Here is a 17,983-nt window from a genome sequence, read left to right on the forward strand (position 1 = left end):
ACTGAGACCAAATGGCAGACGCACGGGGCCCATCGGGTACCTGTGCACTGAGACACACTAATGATTATGGATGCGGGCCTATTAACGGTCACATCTGTAAGGGAGAACAACAACCAGCGCATTGGGAGTGAGTCAGCAATTTCCATCCCTCCCACCTACCCCCTTTTGGAAACCGAGACATGCCCGTGTCAATGTTGAGGGGAAAAAGGGGGTGGTGGAAAAGAACTCCAGAATGCTTCCTTCCTAAGGCGCAAACATGGCACAGGCTGTTCTCCTTGACAGACTCTTTGGGGCTGTTTACATTGCACCTCTTTCAACTGAAAACAGATTGAAGGGGAGGGGGGGGAGGAAAAAAGTGTGATTTCGGGTGTTTGTATACACAGAAAAAAAGCTTTTCAGAGCGTGGACGAAAAAAAAGTTTGAGGGGGGGGGGGGGGGGGGGTAAGGGGCTGAAAGTAAAAGTTTTCAGGGAGGGAGGCGTTATTGTTTTCGTCTGACTTTGAAATATAAGATAAACGTGTTGGAATTGGACGGATGGAGCAATAAATATATAAATAAATAAATAAAAAGGATTTCTTGGTCAGTTTGGTGGAGAAGTACAGCGATACCTCGCTTTATAAACCCCTTGGCTTACGAATTCCTCATTCCTCATCATTCCTCAAGATGGTGAAAGAAGAAGGCGACGTTCTTCATCAAGTGTTTAATGCTAATGAAACCGGCCACTCCATTCCATCAAGCCATCAACGACCATCAAAAAGGTCAATAAAACGACTTTATTACACAGTTCAGTTTATGTCTTTAATTATAATACCATAGCACATTTATTATACATAAAATAAGGTATATTTTGTGTAGTTTTAAGGCTTAGAAAATTGGAAAGTTATTATTTATTGTGACCTGGGAACGGATTATTCTCATTTTAATGGTTTCCTATTGGAAATTAATTTTGGGATACACATTTTTTGCCTTACACACTTTGGGAACCAATTAAGTTCATAAGCCAAGTTATCACTGTACTGCCTCAAGTAGTAACTCGTGTAAAAGTACATTTCCAGGATACTATAAAGATATTTAATATTTGAAAATAGCCACCCGAAAAATAAATACAGTAAAGTCCCGTTATATCGATATCGGTTATATCGATAGTACTGCTTATTACGATACTATTTCTATGAACGCAAGGAGAAAATTTACATGCCGCAGGGTATCGATAGTCCGGTTATATCGATATTTTTTCCGACTCCTGAGAATATCGATATAACGAGACTTTACTGTAAATACAAAAGTAAATAAATATATTTTTTGCATTATGTGGTGACATCGCCAACTAGTGGCCCGGCATGCTTATTACAATTTTGTCAAACCACCGACCAACTTTTTGTTTCTAAACAAACGCGACGGCGCCGACGCGCGCGACGCCCAAAAAGAACCCGACGCGCTTGCCAAATTACCAAATGAATTCGTTAACTTAAAAACAGCATAAAATATTCATTTCTAAGAGTATAGGCGATAAATTAAATATCACTCATTGACTCGTTATTTAAAAATGCATCATGCGATTTGCATAGTTTCATCCCTGAAAGGAAATAATAATGGCTAGTTGTCGCGTAGCGTCTTTCATGACGGGCTGAAGCTGGCGTCTTTTTTTTATGATTTTATTTTTTTGTACCCTCGTCTGCTACTTGCCGCTCATTAAAGTTTCAACGCGGCCCGTTTTAATTGTCAATCCTTTGACAGGTTGATAAAAGCAACTTGACAATTAAGTTCATCGGCCTCCGCTATGCATATTAATTGTTCTTATTTGGGTTCCCATTGTTATTAGAAGGAGCGCTCGCCGTGTTGCAAAAATGTCATCCATTAACTCCCCCCGCTTCGCCTCACCCGTTTCCGCCTCCCTCGCCAAACTTAATGTAATTAAGCTTGCTATTGTATGAGGCTCGGGAGGGGAAAACTTTTAGTGTTCATTGTATAAATGAGTAATGTCGACGGCGTGACAATACCGCCGCCAAAAAATCAGTCGCTCGCAACTTTTATTGTCTGTAACATGTGCTGTCTGCTCCAGTTTGCCTCACGAACTAAAGAGGCAACGCTTTCATGTCGTTGCATGTGACCGCCCGGTTTATGAATATGCGAAAGATAGCGGGCCGGGGTCCGTCCGAAAAGGGGGTTTTTAAAAAAAATACAGTGATACCTTAGCTTACGAACGTAATTGGTTACCAGACAGAGTGTGTAAAGCAAGTCGTGTGTATCCCAAAAATTAATTTCTAATAGGAAACCATTAAAATGAGAATAATCCGTTCCCAGAGCCCCGTAAAACATCATTTTCTACTTTCTAATTTTGTCAGCCTTAAAACTACACAAAATAATTAACTTATTTTTAAAAAGTCAAAGTCAGCTTTATTGTCAAATATATTCTAATATGCATGACATACAGCACAGATGAAATGTATGTCCTCTCGGACCGGGCGTGTAAGGCATTTATGTGGCTAAAAAGACATACAATTGACAACAGACAATACATGTAATTTCTGAATGTAAAGTGAGGTAGTGACGTATGTAAAATGAGGTAGTGTAGTAGTGCAAAAACAAACAACAAAAAAAGGGTTGAAGTGAAAATATACCTTATTTTATGTATAATAAATGTGCTATGGTATTATAATTAAAGAAATAAACTACTACAGTAAAGTCTCGTTATATCGATATTCAAGGGAGTCCGAAAAAATATCGATATAACCGGGACTATCGATATATCCGACCCTGTTTGCATGTAATTTTCTCCGTGCGTGCATAGAAATAGTATCGATATAACCGGGACTATCGATATATCCGATATCGATATAACGAGACTTTACTGTATATAATAAAGTTGTTTTATTTACTTTTGTGATGGTCATTGATTGCTTGATGGAATGGAGTGACCGGTTTCATCAGCATTAAACACTTGATGAGGAATGTAGCCTTCTTCTTATACCAGCTTGAGGAATGATCCCTTGTCGATGATTTTTTGGTGATAATTCTATCTAGTTCCTCATCAATTGTCTTCTGTCTAGCTGGGTATAGCTTTTTGAATCAAGTGTACAGATAGCTTGTGCGGGTTGGATTGGATTGGCTGGGATTTCCCTTTATTAGTCTCGCAGTGGAGAAATTTACCTTTCACGGCAGCAAAGTTATGAAAGGAATGAAAGTTGTTTGTGGAGCCTGATGGATGGGATATTTTAACCTTGCAGTGTACACTCTTCCTTTGAACTATCGAAGTTGAAACTCTCTCACTGTCGTCTGCCTGTCTCTTTAATGTTTAAACCACCCACCCTCACTGCTGCGTTCTTGGCCAATCACGTGGCTTTAACCAAAGACTGGGGGCGGGGAATAGAGGACAAAAACTGCGACTCGACGGCCATTTTGTTGTTAGAAGAACGGGTACGTTCGCAAATGACACATCACTCATTGAAGCAGCTCGTATGCCAAGGTAAAATTGTCATAAATGTAAGGTTCGTAAACCAAAAAGTTCGTAAGCCAAGGGGTTTGTAAACCGAGGTATCACTGTACAAAAATACAAGGAAGGATCGCGTGGTTTTCTCCTCGCAGGCCCACACACTGGCATCAAAGCGGCAAGCTGGCTGCGCCCCGAGGCTGAGTCGGCCCCTGTCCACCCTCCCGTGTCACTCCATACATCCTCCTTGCTCGCCTTGAATAATTGACACGTCTGTTTTACATGCTCGCCGTTTGCCAGGACACGGCGGTGTGACTCCAAACGGCTCCTCATTAGAATGCATCGCCGAAAGCGCCGAGGAAGTGTCCACTGAGTGTCAGGTTGGATTTAGAATGAAATTCTGTTTTTTTTTTTTTCTTCTAAAGCGCGATTCAGATGCGCGTCATGGCAGCGGGAAGAGAAATAAAATTCAAAATCGAAGTGTATTTGACGTGTAGCAGCGCGAAAGGGGCATTAAAGCAGGGATAGTTTTTGGAAAAAAAAAAAAGTTGTTTTTGTTCTTTTTGTTGCTGATTTTCGGATGTCAATTCGAAATCATTACCTGTTTTTTAAATAAAGTTGTAAAAAAATATTACTTTTTTTGCAGATTTTGTCAATTCGAAATCATTACCTGTTTTTTAAATAAAGTTTTCAAAAATATTTAACATTTTTTTTGTTGATTTACTGATGTAATTTCGAAATAATTTCCTGTTTTTTTCAGATTTTCTGATTGAATTTCCTGTTTTTTAATAAAGTTTGGGTAAAGTAAAGAAAAAATATGTTTTTTGCAGATCTTCTGATGTCAATTTGAAATAATTTCCAGTTTTTTATGATTATTATGATATTAATCATTTCCTGTTTTTCAATAAAGTTTTTAAAATAAGATTTTTTTTGCAGATTTTCTGATGTCAATTCAAAATAATGCCGTGTTGTTTAAAAAAGTTTTTGAAAAGAACCTTTTCTTCCAGATTTTTTATGTCAATTCGAAATCATTTCCTGTTTTTTTTATAAAGTTTTTGAAAAAAACTTTTTTCCAAGATTTTCGGGTGTCAATTCTAAATAATTTTCTGTTAATTTTCCTGGTGTCAATGCGAAATAACTTCCTGTTTTAATAAAGTTTTGAAAACACGTTTTTTTTTTCTTCAGAATTTCTGATGTCAATTTGAAATCTTTTTTTCAATAAAATTTGGAAAACAAAAGTTTTTTTTTTGCAGATTTTCTGACGTCAATTCGAAATAATTTCCCGTTTTTCAATAAAGTTTTCAAAACGTTTTCTTTGGGTAGATTTTCTGATGTCAATTCAAAATCAATACCTGTTTTTTTATTGTGTGTTATTTTTTTGCAGACTTCCTGATGTCATTTGAAAACCATTTCCTGATTTTCAATAAAGTGTTTAAAAAAATTTTTTTGGTTGCAGATGCGCAAATATGAATGTTTTAGATCAGGACTGGGACTACCACCTACTTGATTTGTTTATTTTATGTGACTATTCATGTGTTTTGTGCTTTTTTACTGCGGTTTCGGTCTTGCAAATCAACGGCAAAAAAAGCCATGTGAACAACAGCCCGAACAACTTCCAGCTTTAAGTCTGAATCAGCACTTGGATCTGCATTCTAGATCCAGTTTTAAGGTCAAGAAGATGTTTGGATGTAAGAGTTGGTATTAATTGTCAAGGCCACCCACCGCGCCCACCCGCTCCCATCCCACGACAGCAGGTTTGTGACTTTTATGGCGCCACCAACGGCTCCCCGTGTCACCATGAGCATCTTTCTTTTCAAGACAGGGGCACTTACGTGGGGATGTGTGTTGGACGTTGGGGGTGAAATTTGCTGAAGTCGTCGCACGTCGTCCACATCCAACCACCGCCGATGGCCGCCGAGGGTACGGCGGCGTTTGTGCCAGGGCCATCTCTGAAGTCAAATAAGCCATTAGCAGTCTGTCAATGACGGTCTCCTGTTAGCACTCAAGCAGTTTGTCGGCATCTCTAATCCAGTGGTGACTATTTTTTATTTTTTTACAACGACAACAATTAAACAAAGACACAACAAAGTGAACAGCTCGCTCATTCAAAATGAACACAAGAGTTGAGAGTCCATTTTGAAGGTCCGCATGAGTGGGAAGAAAACTTTTAAATGAACGGTCATCTTAGCCCTTGGGGTTCATCGGCTTTTAGGTGTCGGAACTGCTAATGCTAACAAAAAAATAATTGAATGTAATTGAAATGCTGTCTCCCCAAGTGAAAACACACTCATGCCAGGTATACAGAGTGCTGCTACTGCAACTATTTTGTACTACTACAACAATTACTACAACTTTAGCAACAATGGCATTGATAAGCGCGACGGCAATTGCAACTGCTATGGAAACTATTGCTACTATTAGCATTACTATTAGCTTTTACGATAACGACAACCTCTATTTTTACCACTCCAACTACTACCGCTACCTCAATTAATGTTATAAAGCATCAGGAATGACTTGAACATGAAAAACCACCTATAATAATAATAATAATAATAATAATACATTTCATTTTAAGCACCTTTCAAAGCTCTGAAGGATACTTTACAGTCACAGACAAGCATCGGTACTATATTAAATAAAATACAATCACAAATAGAATACAATAAATAAAATACAGGTATAAATAGAAAGAAGAGAAAGAGATTAAAAAAAGGTAAATAAAATGACTTTATTATACAGTATCGTTTATTTCTTTAATTATAATACCCTAGCACATTTATTATACATAAAATAGGGTATATTTTGAGTAGTTTTAAGGCTTAGAAAGTAGAAAATTATGTTTTATGGGGACCTGGGAACGGATTATTCTCATTTTGATGGTTTCCTATGGGAAATAATTTTTCGGGATACACACTTTTTGCCTTACACACTCTGTCTGGGAACCAATCAAGTTTTTAAGCCAAGGTATCGCTGGATATGTATATATAAGTGTAGATACATACATACAGTAAAGTCTCGTTATATCGATATCGGATATATCGATAGTCCTGGTTATATCGATACTATTTCTATGCACACTCGGAGAAAATTACATGCAAACAGGGTCGGATATATCGATAGTCCCGGTTATATCGATATTTTTTTGGACTCCTTTGAATATCGATATAACGAGACTTTACTGTGTATATATATATATATATATATATATATATATATATATATATATATATATATACAAACAAACATCAGGCGTATGCCTGATGTTTGTGTGAACGTCCGCGCCATTGCTAGCAACGAACTGCTAGCTTAACGCGGTGGATAGCTTTGTCTGTCATTTCTTTGACATCATATAAATTTGATCCAAAATAGTCATTGTGTCCCTGAAAACTTTCAAAATCCATCGGGATCGGTTCATAGAAGTATTCCAGCAAATAATAAAAACAAGAATATAATGTAATATATAATTTTGATTTGTTTTGAGGTATGCACGTGCTATCGCTCCACCCCCTACGCCAGGCACGCATCCAGACTCAAACTGAATGTTTACACAACCTTGTTATCGAGTCAAAGCGCTTCCAGACGCAAATGTCGGCAGGGGGTGGGGAGGACTCCGGCAAAGTAAAGTAGACGACAAGGCTCTCCGCTTCGTTTGAGATTTACCTTGACCCCTGAAGTGCGTCGCTGACACCCCGAGGGCTCAGGACTGGCAAAGACCTCGCCCCCCCCCCCCCGAACCTCTTCCTGAAAAGGCTAATCTCGACGTGGGGCGTTGACCGCGGACGGCAGACACAACACCATTAGCCGCAGCTCGGCGGCTGCTCATTAGGCGCCCCCCGATCGATAAAGGCGGCCGCAGAAATGGCCAGCGCTGTGCGAGCGGCTATCACTCTTCACGGTTATTATCGTGAAGAGAGGCCAAGCCCCCCCCCCCCTGCCCACCCTCTACTCCGTAATTCTCTGATGCTATAAGTCAAACTTTTTACACCCCGTAGCCTCTTAAGAAAAAATAAAAATACAACCATAATGACCAACGTGAAAGTAGAATAGCATCGATTGCTAATCTTTTTGGATAGAAACAAAGTGGTAGAAGTAAGAAGTAACCAAGTACGGTAGCATAGAAAGTACAATTTGTTTTATGTTTATACAGTAAAGTCTCGTTATATCGATATCGGATATATCGATAGTCCCGGTTATATCGATATTTTGAATATCGATATAACGAGACTTTACTGTATTTTATACAATACAGTACTATTCGACCAAGCTGGCGCAGTATCAACGCAATAGGTTGATACTCGGAAAATAACGTTGGTCCCCTTCATGAACAGTTGGAGTGATGAAGTGCTGCCTCCGTGAGTGAAAATACAATCACTATTTTTAATTATCATTATATTATTTTTTATATATATTTTTTTATATCATTATATATATTTTATTATCATTATATTTATTTATTTATGTGTGTGTGTGAGTGGTTGCTTATATTTATGATTATTTATATGTATTCATATGTATTTATAAGCATTTAAATTTATATGTATGTAGTTTTATTTGTGTATTTATATGGATGTATATTCATTTAGATGTATTTAATTCTATGTGTTTACAATTGTTTATTTGTATTTATTTTTATTTATTGATATTCATTTGTATTTACTTTTATTTATTTAAATATTTGTATATTTACATCTGCGTTTGAACTCATTAATATATTAATATATCTATTGCTTATGTGTATTTATATTTGTTATATATATATTATATGAAATTATATTTATTTATAATTGTTTTATTTATTTATATTTAGTGATGTTTATTTTTATATATTGGTATTTAGTTTTATTCATTTATTTATATATAGTTGTCTTTATTTTTATTTATGTTTATTTTTATGTATTGTATTTAGTTTTATTTATTCATATATATATATTTTTTTATTCATTTTTAATGACTTAAATGCTTGTATATTCATATATTTATTGATAATCTCGTGCATATATTTAGTTATTTATGTAGCAATCCATTTATTTATTTGTTTATTTTCTTGAGTGCGACTTTGAACAACAAATTATGACAGCGCGGAAACTTGGCGGGAGGTCATCGGTGTGGCGATCAAAAGGAGAATCAGCCAAGAGCCGTCGCGCCGATGGCCCAGCTCGCTTGGCTCTCCAGGGGGGGTTCGACGTTATGACACGGTCAGAGCAGAAAGTGCGCTCATTAGCACTCAGATATTTCAGCGCTGATGTCTCCCTCATTGAGTGTCAAAAACAAATGACTTACACGCACGGGGTGAAAGGAGAATTCATCAAAAAAAATTACACGGGGTCAACACCGGAGCAGAGTGACCCCCATCGCCGCTCACCGTGGGACGTGTGTTTGATATGGCCGAGAAGGAGACTTGTACAATCCCGATAGGAATTAAGGGGGAATGTCAAGCAATTTCATGGGCTGGAAAAATAATTATGATCATAACAAGATGCAATTAGGTTGGATTGCGGCAACATTTTTTGGTCAAGGGGGTGTGGAGGTTGATGACCAGTTGTTTGAATCCATATTTATTGTGCGACATGAAAAAAATAACTTCAAAGTCACCAACAATTTTTAATAGTAATATTAATAATAAAAAATATTAATAATACTAATAATACTACTAACTAATACTACTGCTACTACTACTACTACTTATTATTATTATTATTATTATTATAAAAGTAATAATATTCAGAATAGTAGTGATATTAATAATAAATGTAATAAAAATAATAATAATAACAATAATTACAATATAAATAAGAATACTATTAATGATGGTGGTGATAATAATCATAACACTATCAATAAAAATAATAATACTATTAATAATAATAATGGTAACAGTAATATTACTATTAATAGTAGTATTTATAATAATAATAATAATAATAAATATTAATAATACTAATAATACTACAAACTAATACTACTGCTACTGCTACTACTAATAATAATAACAATAATAATTATTATTATTATAATAAAAATTATAATATTCAGAATAGTAGTGATATTATTAATGAATGTAATAAAAATAATAATAACAATAATATAAATAATAATACTATTAATGATGGTGGTGATAATAATCATAACACTATCAATAAAAATAATAATACTATTCATAACAATAATAGTAACAGTAATATTACTATTAATAGTAGTATTTATAATAATAATATAATAATAATAATAATAATAATCACAATAACAATAATAGCAATAAATTTCATTTAGAAACGCCTTTCAAAACTCTCAAGGTCATTTTATAGTCACAGGATCAGTTTTTCTGTGGGTGAGCAGCGGCAGCCAGACGCGCCAGCATTAACTCAACCCGGAGGTAACTCAAATAGATAAAAAGCTAGCTTGCCACCCAATAGATAGCTAAAAGCTAGCCAGCTAAATAGCTAGCCAACCAGCTAGATAGCTATATAGCCAATAGATAGCTAGATAGCTGACCAGGGAGCTAGATAATAATAATAATAATCCATTTCATTTAGAAGCGGCTTTCAAAACTTTCAAGGAGACTTTACAGACACATGATATTTTTTTCTGCGGGTGAGCAGCGGCAGCCACACGCGCCAGCGTTCACTCAACACTAATGTAACATAAAGTTAAAAAAAAAAAGATAGCAAAGAGTGAGACTAATAAAGGCAAATCCAATTCAAATAGGTAGCTAGCCACATAGCTGGATAGCTAGATAAATAAATCAAGAAAAGAGTCACACATTCAAGGCCGTTGTAAAAAAAAAAAAAACAAGTTTGACCAATGCTACCTTAAAAAATATTGTATTTACAGATGTATATGTACAGAAAACTCTATTATGCACATTTGGCGGGAATATTATTGAGTTCTGTGATTATGTGACACTACTAAGAACACAGCGATAAGCTAATCAATGTACGTATTGTCTATTTCAACAGGTAAAAAATATTTTGATTATTTTAATAGTATTGTTTAAATTGCTCACTACAACAGAGACAGCTCACAAAAACTTGGATTATGTATTATGAAGCTGTAAGAGAAATTTGAAATGAAGAAAAGTGTGCCCGCACGTTTGCGTCTATAACTCTAAGTCGGAGCAAATTAGCGCCGAAATTTCCCTACGGAAAATATCCGGCATGATTTTTCAAAACATGCCTAAGAATTTTGTGGGGCCTCTTTGCTGAACGAATAATTTAATTACCCACGCACCGTTTTCCCTGTGAGGGGCGGGAACATTAGAAACAGGAAATTGCAGATGAAAAGACACATGCAGGAGTTAAAATAATTTAAAAAATGATATCTTATGCGCATGATTTTTGGGGGGGTTGTTTTAGGGCAGGGGTGAGAATAATATGGAGACAAAATGGTGAAAATAAAACAAAAAAAGGAGTGAGGGGGTGGGATGTGTGTGTTTGGGGGCTTCATATTGATTTTTGGTGGAGCTCGGAAAAGAAAAGAGAGGGAATAAAGAAGTGCTCTTTGGCCGATGTGTCCAAATGAAGTCTCATGGGAGGTTCTTAATGGTGGTAGTGGGGGAGTGGGGTTCGGGTTATGTGTGTTGGGGTGGGTTGGGGCGGCAGAGGGGCGGCAGGTGCCTACCCCTGACTAAGGCAGGGAGCTGCCCTTAGGCGAGGGCTAATGGTATTGGGCTGACTTTGCTTTAAGCAGGCTCCTTTCCTAATGGCGGGCTACGAGCGTGCCACGCAATGGACAGCTATTGATTGATTGTCTCAAACGCTCACCACTTGACAACAAGTCCAAAAAAAAAAAAAAAAGTCCCTCAAGCATAAACAATCATCTCGCCGCGCACACACACACACACACACACAAATAAATAAATACAAAACACATTATTTAAAAAAAAATGTGCAAAAATCGATCCACTCCAGTGCCAGGGTTTTTGTCATTTTCACTCAAATTGCAGGACCCACAGAATATTGAGTTTTAGGACTACATAAACATTCAACGTGGTATAAGAAACATTACTTTCTTCTTCGATCAAAAAAAAAAGTAAATTCCTAAGTTATATGGGTCTGGAGTTATCTGAGCTTGAAATGGGGGCTGCTTTCCAAAATACAATCATCATAATAATACATTTAATTTATAAACTGCAATACATCTATATTTAAATTAAAATTTATTTTATTTTAATTTAATTAATTTTATTTTAATTCATTTTAATTCTATTTTATTTTATATTAATGCTAAATTAAATTAAATCCCAGGAGTTGACTTTAACCTATTCACTGCCAGACGATGTGCAAAAACATTCAATGCAGAATATGAAACATTAGACTCTCCTCTTTCATCAAAAAAAAAGTTAATTCCTAAGTTATATGGGTCTGGAGTTATCTGAGCTTGAAATGGGGGCGGCTTTCCAAAATACAAGGCAATACATCTATATTGGTTTATATTGGATTAGATTTGCCTTTATTTGTCTCACAATGGAGAAATTTACAAATTTTACAGCAGCAAAAACAAAATACAGGAGCTGCTGTAAAGGCAGCCACTCAGGCGGCGCCATTTTGAAATCAAAAACAAAACAACAACAAAAAAATAATCTAACATAACATAGGTGAAGCTGTAACAAATAATAATAATTAATAATACTGTAATACATTTCATTTATAAGCGCCTTTCAAAACTATCAAGGACACTTTACAGTCATTTTTTGTGCGGGTGAGCAGCGGCAGCCATCGTGATTAAATACGATTGATTTTACCATCCCACTTCTAACACCCTGAAGAGCCATGAACCAGAGGGAACGATCCTTTTTAACCCATCACGTGTCAACCCTCCCCTTTTGGCAATTGCTGACTTCTATTAATGCTAACCGCTAGCATGTCAAAAGGCATTTTTTTTCGCTTGTTCCCAGCATGAAGCTAACTCGCACATGGTGGCTCTGAACTGCTAATTTTTGGATTACAAAACACATTAAAAATCGCTTCTGAATCGACGGTATTTGATCAAGGTTATGAAATTGCCACTTTGTCGACATAAATACGAGTCAGGGTTATTATTTAAAAGTGCTCTCCTTTCCCACCGTGGTGAACACAGTCAAGTGGCGTGTCACATGCCGCAGCGCATCTTTTCAAAAAGGTGCCGAGTGAGGAGAACAATGCCTTAGAGTTGCTTTGTTGTCATGCCCCGCCTTCCCCATAACACACACACACACACACACACAAAAATTGCTGTGTACAAGATTTTCTCCTATTCACATGGGACGCTTTTCCAGACCGCTCCAGGCATCTGCTTTGATTGCGTAACTCTCGGGGGAGTAACAACACAAAACAAAAATACTGACTGAATTCAGACTTATAATATAGCGAACAAATAACATAGCAGCTCCACTCTTCAAAACACACACACACACACACACACACACACACACACGTACGCGCAAGTAAAGGAATTGGGGAGTAAATTCACAGATGCAAGCTGGAGAGTGTGAAGGAAACAAGGAAACATCGTGAAAACAATCAAATAAAATGGTGAAAATTCACAGTGTAATGTTAGAATGGGGGAAGGTTAGTGGGCGGGAAAATGGTGTGTCAGTTAAAAGATTACCATTAGCACATTTTTTTTAAAGAAATAAAAATCATATTTTTCGGTGTATAAAGCGCACCCAAAAGCCTTGATTTTCTTCCAAAGATGACCCTGCGCCTTATATGTGAAGTCATGATTGGATTATACCCTTATTCGTCTGGCAGTGGCAAAATTTTGCATTTCACAGCAGCAAAGTTATGAAAGGAAGAGGATAGGAAAGAAAGAAGTAGAAAAACAAAAACAGGAGCTGTTGAAAAGGCAGCCACTCCCGTGGCGCCATCTTGAATTAAAAAAAAAAAAACCAAAAAACGAAATCACAAATAATATGACAAATAGACAGACATTCATTCTTCAGCACGTGCTGTACCCTCTTTGTGACATGACAAGACGTCTTGCATTGCTGGAGAATCAAAACAATGGTTTCAGATTCAGAGAATATGCTTTCTTGTTACACATCCAGTTATGAATATGATTCAAATAGTTCTGAAGAGGAAAGCATACATGTTTGCAATCGATTAAAGAATTTATTCCGTGCAATTTTGAGGCAACGTTGGGGGGAAATGGATCACCCAAAAAGAGGCAGAAAATGGCGACCAAGCTCCGTGTGAGGAATTAATCAGCCCGTTTCCACAGGCTGAAAAATTCCTTACATGGAGCTTTGTCGCCCTCTTCTGGCTCTTTTTGCTGCAACATGACGTTTTCAGACCAAACAAGTACAGCAAAATATATTGACGTGATGGAAGGACTGCTACAATGTGTCCTTTTTTTCGGTTAGGGGCGTTGCTTCAGTGACGTCACGTACGGACTCGTCACCAACTCAAAAACAAGACTTCCTGAATATTCAGCGCGAGTCTTAAAACGTAAAATACAACTATATGCGGTGGAATCTTTGTAAAATACGCTTAGTAAAAGTCATTTGAAGCCATTTTACAAATTATGGACACAACTTGTCCGGAGACGTCGGTTGTCCTTTAACCTCATCCACTGCTCTGTCAAGTGTAGCACGACGCCTCCCCGCCAAGTAAACAAGTGCGGAACCAATGAAAGTTCACTTCAATGACAGCTCCTTTTTTTTTCTTCCAAGATGTCCAAACGGCAAAAAAAAAAGAGCTTTTTTTCCCCCTCCTTTTCGATTAAATGCTCTTTCTCTCGCTGTTTTGCGCTCTACAGTCGGAGTGCGCTACATCGCTACTTTCTTCTCCACGGGGGCCCGTGGGCTCCCCAAGCAATAGGAGTAAATTAGAGTGCACCTGTTCCAGCTCCAAGATAAGCCATCTCCAGAGGATTTCCTCGGAGTAAAATGAAGTGAGTGAAGAATAAACAGAATATCACAGCATTACTCCGCCAAGGTGAAGTCGGCTGCTGCTCTGGGGACACCGTTCGCTTTTTTTTTTTGGTGTATATTTTTTTTGTTTCTTTCCTTGCACACAACACCCAACAAACTATCTTGTGTAAACCTCTGCATGTGAGACTGGAGGAATGTTTTTTTTGGGGGGGGCGGGGGGGTGTATAAGCAGGTAAAAGCAAAAGCAGTCAGAGAAGACATGTACTCCCGATTGGACGTCTACTCACAGCCTTGACTTGAAAAGTTCTGGTTGTTACTCGGCCTGCTGCGGTTTTGCCTCCTACTTTTTTTTTTAACTGTCTTCGATGATGTTTTGAGAGAGAGAGAGAGCCGTGGAGAACACCAACAAAAAAATATAATAATAATAAAAAGAAAGTAGAATTCATAATGTATTATACAGTGATACCTTGGCTTACAAAATTAATTGGTTCCCAGAGTGTGTGTAAGGCGAAAAGTGCGTATCCCAAAAATTAATTTGCCATAGGAAACCATTAAAATGAGAATAATCCGTTCCAAGGTTCCGATAAAACATAATTTTCTACTAAATACGCCTTAAAACTACACAAAATGTACCTTATTTTATGTATAATGATTGCCCTATGGTATTATAATTAAAGAAATAAACTGTACTTTATAATAAAGTTGTTTTATTTACCTTTGTGATGGTCGTTGATGCCTTGATGCAATGCAGTGACCGGTTTCATCAGCATTAAACACTTGATGAGGAACATAGCCTTCTACTTTCACCATCTTGAGGAATGATCCCTTGTAGGTGCTTTCCCTGCCATAATTTTCTTGCCTGGGTGCCGATAAAGCGCTGGGCATGGCCTCTAGCAATGTTCTTCCCTTCCACAAGGGGGAAGCATTTCTGTTTTTTCCATGTTAGCGCTTTGTTCCAGCTTCAGCTATTGTTAAAGCGCTATCTAAATCAATATGTATGTATTGTAATGTATTTTGTACATCTGGTCCCATTTCAAGCTCAGATAACTCCAGATCCATATAACTTCGGAATTAACTTCCTCACGCTGCATTGAATGCTTACGTAGTCCGAAAACTCAACATTCTGTGGGTCCTGCAATTTGAGTGAAAATGACAAAAACCCTGGCACTGGAGTGGAGCCATTTTTGCACATTGTTTGGCAGTGAATGTTTTAATAATAAAAATTCAAGCAACATTTTAAATTTGGAAAATAAAGGACAGTTGTAATTGTAGTGGAAATTTAAATTTTATGCATAGTCTTTTATTGATTAATGATAAATGTATACATTTTGGTATTAGCATACAACGATATTGAAAGAGTAGCTGAGGAATTGCATTTTTTTTTTTATTATTTACTACTCTATATTAAAAAAACTCTAAAAGTACAAAAACAGAATAAAAAAATTAAACTGCTGTTGTTTTATTTATGTTTTTATTGGAGGGAGCACCCAGTATGGTAGTTAAAAATAAATAAAAGTCAATCACAGGCTAATGTGTTAGCACGTAGTAGCCACGTTTGGCAGCTTCATTGTGTGAAAAACAAAAGTAGAACTTATTACTGAATCATCCCATGCAGAAATGTCATCTCTTATTTTAACATGATCAATCAATAGTTAACAATAAAGCAAAAAATAAATATAAAAATCACTATTATGGCCCAACTAGAATGAAGCGCATTGATTCTTCCCCTCTACCTCACACAACAGACTAATGAGGATGATTTTGATCCTCATTCCTTGTCACCGGGATCCGACAAAATGTATTGATTGGGCTTGCGAGCAGCATATTACACGACTCATTTTGGTCAGCCACAGCCAACTTTGTTCTTTTAATGGCCTTTTTCACAGCAGTCATGTTGACACGGTAAAACAGTAAATAGGACACATACCGTTCGAAGGATTAGTTTGGTGGATTTGTTTGCCTTTAGATGTCGGAACATTTGTCCTGAGGTGGTTATTTATTCAAAACGCGGTCGTACACAAAATGATTTCAAAGGGGAGTAACTAAAAAGGAACGATTACCAAAAAATAGCATTATAAAAGCATAAGACCGAAAGGACATTACGAAGTTGTATTCGATCCATATTAACATTTGGGAAAGCAGTGCTACATTTTACAGCGAGGAAGGACATACAGTGATAGCTTGGCTTACGAACTTAATTGGTTCCCAGACAGAGTGTGTAAGGTGAAAAGTGTGTATCCCAAAAATGTATTTCCCATAGAAAACCATTAAAATGAGAATAATCTGTTCCAAGGTTCCCATAAAACATAATTTTCTACTAAATACGCCTTAAAACTACACAAAATATACCTTATTTTATGTATAATAAATGCCCTATGGTATTATAATTAAAGAAATAAACTGTACTATATAGTAAAGTTGTTTTATTTACCTTTGTGATGGTCGTTGATGGCTTGATGGAATGGAGTGACCGGTTTCATCAGCATTAAACACTTGATGAGGAACAGAGCCTTCTACTTTCACCATCTTGAGGAATGATCCCTTGTCGGTGCTTTCTCTGCAATAATCAGAATCAGAATCAGAATCAGAATCATCTTTATTGCCAAGTATGTAGAACACACAAGGAATTTGTTTCCGGTAGAACACGCTGCATTTACCTTGTTCCTCATCAATTGTGTTCTGTTTAGCTGGGTTAATAGCTCTTTGCATTAAGTGTACAGATAGCTTGTGCGGGTTATTTGTGGAGCCTGATTGAGGGGAATTTTAACCTTGCAGTCAACACTCTGCCTTTGAACTATCAAAGTTGAAAGGAGTCCAAATTTCACTGTTTTCTCTCCATTTTTTTCACTCTCTCTGTCACATTAATATTTACTCCTCTATATTTATACATAACTCAGAAAGTACAAAAACAGAATTTAAAAAAAAAATGTTTTTTTTAAATTGGAGGGGGCGCCCAGTCTGTTAAAGTTTAAAAAACACAATCACAAGCTAATTTGTTCGCAGTATCAAGAAGTACGGCAGCTTCATTGGGTCAAAAAGAAAAGCAGACCTTATAACTTAACTATCACAAGCAGAAGTTTCATATCTTATTTCAATATGATCAATCAATAGTGAATAAAAATCACTTTATTAAGGCCCAAGAATTGACAAAGATTTGAAGGGGGGGGGGGGTGTTTTCTTACCATTTACTGTTGATGAATTCATCTGCTTCTGTCGACCAGGAAGTAGCTTGCTAGCTAACACGGCGGTTGCATCCAAAGTAGTTTGCTTTCCTACAGTGGTGACAAAACTGGACTTTTGACATGTGCGTCAGGACTCCTTAAGCGATTATTAACTTCTTATTTTTAACATGGTCAATCAATAGCAAATAAAAGGGAAAATAAATATATAAATCACTGTATTAAGGCCCAACTAGTATTGATTCTAACCCACTAACATAATCCATATTTCATAATTACAGTAAGCACTTTTATGAATTAGTTTTTTTAAATAATGATATGAAATATTGAGTGTTGAAAATAACGTGTTGTGTTAAATTTGATATAAACAGTTTGTAGCTTCGATATTTTGCTAAATTTGGAATAACAGGCCTCCGCATGTAATTTAGGTACGAACCTAAATTGTCCAGGAACCGTTCCTGGTGAATTTAATTGAATCTCTGCATTAATATCCCACATTTTTAAGAATATGCTGTGTTGCGA

At 36.7% G+C, this 17,983-nt stretch overlaps 1 long non-coding RNA gene across 1 annotated transcript; it reads right to left on the minus strand.

Moving 5' to 3' along the window:
• LOC148889697 (uncharacterized) lies at nt 1–17,551 on the minus strand. The gene is made up of 4 exons (XR_016116837.1): nt 17,465–17,551; nt 16,714–16,839; nt 5,263–5,379; nt 1–317 (listed from the first exon to the last, which is right to left on the minus strand). It is a non-coding gene; the product is annotated as an uncharacterized LOC148889697 (long non-coding RNA).
• Nucleotides 17,552–17,983: the final 432 nt, after the last annotated feature.

This window comes from Hippocampus bargibanti, linkage group LG13 (genome assembly GCF_051943395.1).
Source record: "Hippocampus bargibanti isolate YZ-2025 linkage group LG13, ASM5194339v1, whole genome shotgun sequence".
Taxonomy (NCBI): Eukaryota; Metazoa; Chordata; class Actinopteri; order Syngnathiformes; family Syngnathidae; genus Hippocampus; species Hippocampus bargibanti.